The sequence below is a fragment of the Sorex fumeus genome, unplaced genomic scaffold (assembly GCF_029834395.1).
Source record: "Sorex fumeus unplaced genomic scaffold, SorFum_2.1 ptg000002l, whole genome shotgun sequence".
NCBI lineage: Eukaryota > Metazoa > Chordata > Mammalia > Eulipotyphla > Soricidae > Sorex > Sorex fumeus.
In genome coordinates, this window is record NW_026606059.1 from 41,983,777 (window position 1) to 41,995,356 (window position 11,580).

The window sequence follows — 11,580 nt, forward strand, 5'->3', positions numbered from 1 at the left end:
GATCACAGTGCTATAAAGTTTGAAATAAACTCTGAAAAGATAACAGGGAAAACTTGAACATCTGGATACTAAACAAACATTTTCCTGAAAAATTCATTATTAATCAGGAAATCAGAGGAGAATTTAAAAGATCCTGAAAGCAAAGACCTGAGCTATCAGAGTATGTCAGACATCACAAAAGCCTTAAGTAAAAGAAAACAAAAGCAATGTAAGATTACATCAGGAAATAAAAAGGTGTTTTTTTTTAGCTAGACTCATAAAATGAGGAAAAACCTAAAAAACATAGTAAGTAAATAGGAAGACATATTTAAAATATACCACAGAAATATAAAGGGTATTAAGAAACAACTATAAGCAATCTATGCCTCTTAATTGAAGAATTTATAGGAATGAATCTTACAATATGCCAAGTTAAAATTAGGTTCAAATAGAAAACAAGAGCAGGCCAATTGTAACAGAGTGGATGAAACAATAATCAAAAATCTCCCTCAAAAAAAGGAAACATATACAAACATACATAAATATATGTGTTAATCTATTAAGTATAACATATTATATATATTACATATATTTAATCTCTCAGGACTGAAGAGATAATACCTTGAGTAAGGTTCTTGCCTTGTATAAGAATGAAACCTGTTTGATCTCTAGCACCATCTCTAGCACCATATTTGGCCCTTCAAGTAACTCTCAGGAGTGATTCCTAAGCACAGATTCAGGAGAAAACCCTGCACACAGGGGGATTTGCTCCCCAAAGAAATCCACGTATTTGTAGAGAGTTCTAGCAAATTATGGAAGATGGCCTTTAAATTACTCTTCTTAAGAAATTCAAAACAATAAAAAAAGAAAATTTTCCAAATAGAATCGATAAGGGCAGTATTATGATGATAGCCAAATGCTATGGAAACATCACCAAAACATTATCGGCAGATATAATTTATGACCATAAGCATAAAAATCCTTAAATCAATTATTTTTATTTTCTCTGGTTTGGGGGTCACACGTGATGATGCTCAGAGGTTGCTCCTGGCTCTGCACTTAGGAATTACTCATGGCGGTGCTCATGGATCATATGGGGTGCCAGGGATCAAACCCAAGCCGGGCTCATGCATGCTTTACTATCGCTCCAACCCCCTCACAAAAAGATCTAAGCTAACCAAATTTAAATATTAAGGTAAAAGAAATGCAATTATGGCTGTGGCATTTTGGTAGAGGTGTCTTTTGCTCAACTTCATGCATTTTTTTCTTTTTCTTTTTGGGTCACACCCAGTGATGCACAGTGATACTCCTGGCTTTCACTCGGGAATTAATCCTGGAAGTGCTTGGGGAACCATATGGGATGATGGAAATCAAACCCGGATCTGCTGTGTGCAGGGCAAATGCCCTACCACTGCACTATTGCTCCAGTCCCCATACATTTGTTCTTAATAGATTAACTGTACATAGATTAACTGTATTTTCCTTTAATGATGCCTATTCTATCAATATATTCATATAGTACATTTAGTACATTTTATAATTTATCAAAATCTTCCATTATTTCTTTTCCCTCTACACCTTTTATTTTTTTTTTATTTCACTTGGTCAATGTCTTTTTAATTTTTATTTTAGATACTTTCATTTCATTATTTTATTTTTAAGATTGTAGTTGAGATAATATGATATATTAGTGTTTACATTTATTCTAATGGAGTGCACATTTAACTTCACCACCACAAAAGTTGAAATATGTAAATCTATAGTAAAACATAAAAACTTACTTTTACATAATTACTTAAGTCTCAAGTTATATAGACTTATTTGCACTTCACAGTACTTCTATGCTGCTCAAAGCTACATGTAAAGGGATGAACTTACATTTATGTGAAAAATCTAGGAAAAGTGGTTTCTGCATTATTGGTCTAACTTTGCTTTCTAGATTGCTTTGTATTTTTTACCACTTATGATTTAAAATAATAATAAATTTTATAAGTGATTATATTTAGCTTTGTTGAGCAGGCTCCAGTTTACTTTGATGATCAAAGGTTCCAATGATTGCTTACATTTTAAAGATATTAATGATAATTTTTGTCCTTTTGAATTATCTGATGTATTATATCACCCAGTGCTCCTTTCAGGTGTTATATGAAGCTTTGTAAGGTTTCTTGTCAAGTCAGACTAGTGGATGTCTCTAAGAGAATAAGAGACTTTTCATGTTATATGTACTAAGAACTTTCTTGGCTGAGTACTTGGAGGAACTGGCTTTCTGATTGTTCTGTCCTGTCTCCACAGTGTCTCCTGGTAGGAATAGTTTATTTCTCAGTTAGGGGAAGGATGACTTTCAGGGCCCCCCCTTTTTTTTTGCTTTTTGGGTCACACCCGGTGATGCACAGGGGTTACTTTGCACTCGGGAATTACCCCTGGCAGTGCTCAGGGGACCCTATGGGATGCTGGGAATCGAACCCGGGTCGGCAAATGCTCTACCCGCTGTGCTATTGCTCCAGCCCTTTCAGGCCCATTTTTGAAGGAAATACCAATTCATGTTCATTAGAACATTTATTGTATAAGATGAATTTTGAGCATATCATGAGTTTGTAATCGTTGTAGTTTAGTGATAATAAAGTAAAATTAGGAAAATTGGTTTAAAAATCTCAAAGTTAAGGGTTGACAAGATAAGCACTTGCCTTATATGTATATGGTAGACTTGTGTTGAATCCCTGGTACCCCATTTGGTTGTCTCAGCCCACCAGAAGGGACCCCCAAGTGCAGTCAGGAGTATGCCCTGAGCACAGCTGGGTGTAGCCCCCTAAAAATCAATAACTAATGAAACCCAGCTACATGGTATAATGTAAATGAACTTGCGAACACAAATAAAGCTGAATAATAGAGAAGAAACATTCATAGTATTCCATTTATATGAAATATTCAGAATTGGTAAAACTAGTTACCTATATTTGGGGTTGTAAAAAATGAGGATAATTGTTCTTTGACTTAATGTTGTTGCTTTTCCATTTTTGGATTGGAAAAACTGCTCTAAAATTAGATGATGATAGCACAACACTGTGGGTACTAAAAGTCATTGGATTATACACTTTACATTTGTGAGCCATATGGTGTGTGAATTTAATAACACTGCTAAAAACTAATGTGGTTCTCACTGTTGTTGTATGGAACATCTAAATACATTTCATTTAGAGCCAATCGGCTGTTGCTTTTGTTTAGTCTTTTTAGGTTCATTTTATTATTTTACCTATTAAATCTTTGGTTATTAATATAAAAGAATTAAATTACTATTGTAATGCTAGAACTTTCTCTTAATTTTGATTTTTTCATTCAATGCTCTGTTCTTAGGTACATACACATTTAGCCATAAATTTTCTTCATTGTATATTGAGGCTTCAATTTTTATGTAAATATTTCTTATTTCTAGAAAGCTTTCTGAATTCTACTTTATCTCATATTTAAATATCCCAAATTTCTTTTGACTAGCATTTGCATTGTATAATTGTATACATTTCCTATATTTTTATTTCAGTGTATTTCTTAAAGAGATTATATGAATTAGACTGCTTTATTTATGTTTTTGGTGGGAAAGCCTTCCAAACAATGCTCAGGAAACTTTGCACCAACATCAGGCAATTGAGCACTTAGGCCCAGTGATGAAACATTGCTCACATCACTTCCAGCTTCCTGCTGGAAGTCAGCAGGATCACGTTTGTGGTGCTCTGAGGGTCTCTTGGGATAAACTAGGTGGTACTCAAGTATGTGAGTGTGTGTGTAGAGGGAAAAATAGAGTGTACAAGGATTAGCTCTGTGTCCCAGGCCTTTGATCTATCTTCTTAGTTTCAGCAATTCATCTTACTTATATATTGGCATTACTAATTTTATCTTGAATTTATTTATTTATATTTATTGAAAATATCAATGAATCATGATTTAAAACTTTGTTATTTATATATTTTTCTGTTTATTCTTTGTTTGAAATCTACTATTTTTGTTTTTTTTGTCATTCTCAGTATTTCTACATCTTTTTATTTTATGGTCTTTATGTTATTCTGTTCACTTATTTTTTTTAAATGTGTGCTCCCATCCTTGAAAATGCTATAGAATTGGGGCTGGAGCAATAGAACAGCGGGTAGGGTATCTGCCTCAGATTTGGCCTACATTGGTTCAATTCCCAGCACTCCATATGGTTTCATGAACAGACTCAGAGTGATTGATTAGTGCAGAGCCAAAGTTAAACCCTAGGCACAACAATATGTGGCCCCCCCAACAAGCTAAAATAAAATACTCTAGGGTTTCAGAAATATGTCTCCATAACCACTGAAGTTCTAGTGTCATTGATTGCAAAACTAATTACATGTTCCTCACACCAGCTTTTCTTTCGAGAAATCCAAATTATTTTTACAGAATACAGGGGTTGACTTTGTCAACTTATGCCAATGTGTTTGCTTTAGTGAGTCACTTGCGTCCCACTTATGAATGAAACCATCTGGTAAATGTACTTCACATTCTTATTTATTTTGTTTAGCATAACCACCGTTAAATTCTATCTATTTTATTCTCAAACATACAATTTAATTATTTTGGCATGGTATAGCACAGCGGTAGGGCGTTTGCCTTGCACGCAAACAACGTGGCCGACCCGAGTTCGATTCCTCTGCCCCTTTCGGAGAGCCCGGCAAGCTACCAAGAGTATCTCGCACGCAGGGCAGAGCCTGGCAAGCTAACCGCAATGTATTCGATATGCCAAACACAGTAACAACAAAGTCTCCAATGGACGTTACTGGCGCCGCTTGAGCAAATCGATGAACAACGGGAGGACCGTGAGTTCTTCATTGAATATATTTACCACAGGTTATCCAGTCATTATGTCAATAATTATTTAGTTTCATTCTATATTGTAGAAAATGCTGCTACACACATAAATGTATGCATATCTCAAATTACTATTTTTAGATTCTTTAAGTAAATGCTTTGGGTGGTATTACTGCATCATATGGTATTTTTATTATTTTAATTGTGAAGAAATAGATATGAGATTTGAAGAAAAACTATTTTCATAGTATCCACACAAACTTACACTGACAGTTCACCAGTTTTCTACATCTTGTGAATTCTTGTTTCCAAGTGTTTTTTTTTCCCCCATGGTAGTTATTCTCACTGGTAAACTCTACTTAGCTCCTCATGGTTTTTATTTGCCTTTCTCTAATAATAAGTGATACTGAACATTACTTTTTCACGTACATGTGGTATGTCTGTAGTTTCTTGAAAAATGTATATATAGAACATTTGAACAGTTTTTAAAATGAACTTTCTTGAGTTTTATAAATTTGTGTTATCTATATAGTTTATGTATCACCCTCTTTTGAGAAATATTGATAAACCATGAGGAGGGTCAGAATATCAGCACACACAAACCAAATTCCTGATTCTTGTGCTCCCCAATAAATATTTCCTGGAAAGCAAAAAAAATAATTAAAGCAGGCATTAATTTAAAAATATATAGAAGACAAGTGAAGGAAACTAGAACCCAGCTATGATAAATTGTTTGACTTAATAAAGAGAAGTAACACTACCTCAAGCACAGGGCTGTGGGGTCCAAGGGTATACACGTGGTATGTCTTCATTTTACCACTGTTTATGGTTTCCTGCTGATGGGTCAGGGGTTCCCAGATATCTTATGTGAAGTAGAGAAGAGAAAGGTGGCTACCTTGAGAAGGAAATCTGAAGTTTTCTCTCTTTTTTCCTCTGTCAACTGGGGAATGGCTGGGGAAATCTAGTCTGGTAAGATTCTACTGTGAGCCATGCTTCTTGAAGGAAATTTAGTCTTATACCTTACTCAAGCCTTTTAAAAGCTCTTGCCTTTCCCTCCTGTGAAAGTATTTAAGGAGGAGACAAGCAGTGAAATAAAATCAGGTTAGTGAAATAAAATCAGGTTTTATTTGTTTGTTCTTTTTTTATGGCTTTTTGGGTCACACCCGGCAATGCTCAGGGGTTCTTCCTGGCTCTGCACTCAGGAATTACTCCTGGCGGTGCTCCGGGAACCATATGAGATGCTGGGAATCGAACTCTGGTCAGCCGCGTAAAAGGCAAAAGCCTTACCCACTGTACTATTGCTCCAGCCCCTATTTGTATGTTCTGAGCATTGTTGGAGAGAGATTGCGGGGGGGGGGGGGGGGGGGGAGAGACAAAGATAGAGATAGAGATAGAGAGAGGGAGGGAAAGAGAGAAAGAAAGGAAAGTGAAAGAGACCTCAAAAAATAACAGAGGCTTCTCACGTTTTCTAGAGTGGAAAGAGAACCTAGTGCACATCTCAATATTAGATGGCATGGCATGAAAGTATACATCTTGAAGGGAGATGCAGACAACACATATGCTCAAGCACTGAATGCTCTGAGCAGCAACAGATGGGTAAAAGTTGGCAATGATATTCAGCTTTCTGTCCTCAAGCAGTCAAAAAGGAAAGCAAGGGACTGAAGAGCAAATGACAGAATTTAGTAAAATGCTTTACTTAGGGGAAGGCAAAAGAAGGAAAAGTAAGGCAAGGAGAATCCCAGATTGTGAGATGGATCTCTTAGAATAGGATTCCAAGAAAGAAATCTTTTTTAGAACTACTTAACAAGGTGAATGGGGGCATCCAATTTTTTTTTATCATGCTCTTGAATGCAGTCTATTAACAAAGTGGAGACCATACTGGAAGACCTTTTGGTCTCCTGATCCATCAGGACTTTGGGCATGCAGGTTATTAGGAACCACCTAGGCCTCCACTGTGACCTTTCATAACAGGTTACTCCTTTCTGTAAGGGCCATATATCTAATTTCTCCCTGCCTGCTCCCCTCTTGTCTCTATCTCTGCAGGAATTGTCATGGCACTGCCATAGTGATAGTGAACATGATTTTTATATATTCAAATATTATAATGATCATATCATGAGTTCGAGGTGTCTCAGAAGTCACCGGGACTGATCTCGGCTTGCTTTCCCTGGTAGTAATCATAGGAGATATCTTGAGTTGGGACATAAATATCTAGGATAAGGTAAAGGTAAAGGCCCTCCCATTGATTGTTGATTTGCTCGAGCGGGCCCAGTAGGAAAGTTTCTTTATTTACTACTGTAATTTAGGACTGATGCATGACTAGGAGCTTTGCTCCTAGGCTGTCCAGTGCTCCAGTGCTTTCCCTTCTCCATTTCAATCTCCATCTGATGTTCTCATGTCATCACACAAACAAATTGCCATTCCTAAAAGTACGATGTGCATTGATCAATAAATTACCAGATGATGCTTTTTGGTTTTTGTCTAGTTAGGTATATTGTCCAAAAACTTAAGAAAAAAATCCTACAGGCAACATTTTGGGCAAAGCGATAGCACAGCTGATAGGGTCTTTGCCTTGCACGCAGCCAACCCGGGTTCCACTCCTCTGTTCCTTTAGGAGAATCTGGCAAACTACCGAGAGTATCCCGCCTGCACAGCAGAGCCTGGCAAGCTACCCATGGCGTATTCAATATGCCAAAAACAGTAACAACAAATCTTTCAATGGAGACGTTACTGGTGCCCGCTGGAGCAAATCGATGAACAGCAGGAGGACAGTGCTACAGTGGTACAGGCAACATTTTAATCATCTGCATTTAATATTGAGTGTCATACTTCACCCAAACTACTTCTTTCTCTTGAAATGACCAACCGTCTGATCCCAATCATGTCACTGTCTCTCATCATTGCTATTTTTCATAAACCTGAAGAATGGCTGTGCCTCAATTGAACAAAAGTAGTTTTTCACAGGCAGAAATAAGGGAATTTGGATGTGGTCCCAATGTAGCCGTGTTCTATACTTGAACTGCAAACTTTTAAGTCACTGGTGATAATTAGCATTTATTGGCATGTGTGGAATAGACATTAGGGAATCCAACCTTGGCATTCACTTGCTTGGAAATGTCAGGTTTCTCTCTATGCTCACAGGTTTTTTAAGGCTAAATGATTTTTAGTACATAAAGCAATGATTGAAATCAAGGCTTGAGCAGAGTTCAATGCTCATTGAAAGACTTTGCAAATACTCCTGCAAATACTGAATGGACTTCTGCTTCTCTTTTAAATTACTGCTTTCATGTACATTATTCCAAGAAGTTTACTTGAAACCCTTATGTCTAACATAAGTGAAGTGTACATTTAATGAAGGATTTTTCAGTTTATAAAAAGATAGTTCACAGATGCCCACAAGATGGTGCCATGAGTCCACAATCTCAGTAAAATGAAATTCTAGAAAAGGAAAAGTCAGACTGAGACCCTAGTAGAGACATTTTAGGTGTTATACCTGTATCTTTGAGGGAGGGAACATGAGACTGTTAGACCCTTTACAGCACATACAGAGCTGACCTCTCAGACAACATGTGTTTTGTTAAGGCTTCTTTTCAGATGTAAGCAAAAAATTAATAAAGTTCAGTGAGAACCACTTTTTACAGAACAGACATCCCATGAATTTATATAATTTAATTTCATGGTTTGCTGAATGAATAAATTTTTACAATTACTCTGCAAAATATGAAATAACATTCCTGTTTTATAGTGAACAAACTGAGGATACAGGAGGGTGATTCTACTAGTGAAAGCTTGCCTACATTTGATAAATATTCAGCCAAATCAAGATACAAGTATTATCTTTTCCAAATTCTAAGTCTGCAGTTCTCTTTAAACTTTTATCTGACATCAACAAAATTCTGTGCCTTCTCTTCTCACAGAATGAAATTATCCTGTTGAATAGGCCAGCTGCCTGTATAGGTCTTAGTTTTCTGACATGGGAGGTAGAGGATAGGGTTAATAACTCATAAATTTATCTGAAGAATCTGTAAAATGATCATCATATACAACTTGGTTCATATAGATTTATGTATTGAAATCACTATTTTCTTGCTCTAAATAATACTCTACACAATGCATAGCTGTAGGTTTGTGCTTCTATTTCATTAATAGATTTCTTAGATTTTTCTACAGATTACTATAATGCAGACAGTAGTAGACAAATAATTAGAGAACTGTGCTTGTTACTTTTGCTCTATCTTTTACTAGATAACTCCAAGCAACCATATACCTTGTAAGAATTTCAATATGTTGACTTTCTGACAAGTTAGGCTAGGGAAAATGTCTTTTTTTCTGGATGTAAATATTATTTGATTTTTATTAACAAATATAACAGAATTTCAGCATATTACTTGTCAGTTTTATATTTTCATTATTAGCAGTGAACTGCAATGTTTCATAATTCATTAAAATAAAACCCAAACATTTATCTATGCTATTAACCTTAAATTAGGCAATTCAGTTAAGTGAACAGGATTCCTTCTTCCTGTTGCTTAGTTAGGTTACAACCTGGAGATGAATATCCTGGCAGTGAAATGGTTTTTAACACAAGCTGTGTGATCTGAGGAGGTAGTAACCCATGGCTCCTCTCCAGCCTAATTTCAGGTTGCTTTGTCATTGTGAAAGGTATACTCAATTCTTTATATTATTCCACTATATTACTTTTCTATAAGATGCTATATTTTAAAAGATGCCAAAATTTTAGTAGTCTAAAATGATACAGTGTATCCAGCAACTGTTTGGATGTTGGACAGTTCTCACAGTCTGAGGTTTTAAGGGGACTTGTCATTGTTAAGGGCTGAGGGAGAAACATTTCTTTGTCCTTTGGTGTTTTTAGAGGTCATTGGTATATTCTTTGGTTATGCCTCCTTTCTACATATTCAAAATCACCAACATTCTATCACTCTGACTATGATTTTGTGTCCACATCTACCTCTGATCACATCCAGAAAAGGTTCTTAGCTTTTGAGGATTCCTGTAACTAGATTGGGCTCCTCTGAAGTTCTTCCATACAAATTCATTTATTTGAATCACATATATAGATTATTTTTTGTTGTGTAAGGTAACATAAGTATCCGAGATTATAAAAGGCACACAAGGGGTTGGGATTTGGTGGGGACAGGAATTCTACCTTCCATATCATCCTCATATTGGGTGTTCACATTGAAATCTATGTGCAGCTTTCTTTGGATTTACTTTAAATCAAAGGAATATATTCTTTGAACTAAAAGAATGAACTAAACAAAGAATTATGGCAATGCTCATTTATCCTGACTTAATCTATGCACCCCTCTCAGAGAGGCCAGCAAGCTACCGAGAGTATTTCGCCTGCACGGCAAAGCCTGACAAGCTACCCGTGACGTATTCAATATGCCAAACACAGTAACAACGAGTCTCACGATGGAGATGTTACTGGGCCCACTCAAGTAAGTCTATGAACAAAGGGAGGACAGTGCTACAGTGCTAATCTATGCAAATGTATTACATAAAAATTACAGTGAATTTTTTCTACTTTGCTTTATGTTAGCAATCTTAATCTATTAATATGCTCTCTTCCCACAAGAAGGATAATAAAATGATACAGTAGAAGTCACAGCTTTGGGGAATATTTGGAGAAAAGTTATCAAAATTATTATATATTTTCTCAGGTGATTTCTTGATACCAAATATCTCCCTCATTCCAGATTCCAAGGAAAATATAATGACAGAAAAGGTTCTATTTAATTATAAGCTTCTGACTGAGAGATTTCAGTATTCTCTGGTATATACATGTTCTTTGACTCAGGCATTATGATAGGATATTTGTGTACTATATTTAAATAGATGGGAAATGAAAGAGGAGAAGGAAAGAAACAAAAAGGTGTGGGGAGAGAGACAGAAAAAGTATTTTTTATATCATTTCTGCATTCATTCAACAAGTGACTTTTAAGTTTCTGCATCAACCAATGTATTAAAAGTCAGGTATACATAGAAAATTACTTGTAGCTTCTGTTATTTAATAGTTTACAGTATGGGAGAAATTGAGGAGAAATTAGACAACCACAAGTATAAGCTTAATTATACAAGTAATAAGGTAAAAAGAGTACTAGTTACTGAGCATGAGTATCATGATGCAGTAAAAATGGTTTGTATATAACACGGGCTGAGATCTTATTCAGAATTCACCATTAATCTGCAGAAATGATTAATCACAGGATATTACTTTGATTTGAATTACCTTTATTACAGCATTCTACCCCTTAGGAAGAAACTCTTCTGCTCATATGGGGGTTAGGTAATAAGATTTTGAATTCTGCTTTTATCCTTCAATGTAGAGTGTTTCAAGTCTGAAGAAAAGACTCAGTGATGCATTAAGAGTAGCCATCAAATGTTTTTTTCTCGAGGCACATTGTATCTCTTTTTAAATTTGTCTTGTTTAGTCACGTTTTTGGAGTCATACCCAGCAGTGCTCAGAACTTACTTCTGGTTCTGCACTCGGGAATCCCTCCTGCTGAGCATATGTGGTGCTCTGGATTGAACCTAGGTCAACATCAAATGCCCTATCTCTACACTACTACTTCTGTCCCCTTCTTATTTTTTTTTCATGATGGCAGTCTTTGTGTTCAGTATCTGTTAAAAATGATTAAGCAAGTTCTGTAGAAAATGTGTTATTTATGTACTTTTTTATACTTTATGGAATTATGCAACATTAATTCTGAATTTTTGGCTATGGAAAAAAAAGTAAAGACAGAAAGAAAGTACAAAGCC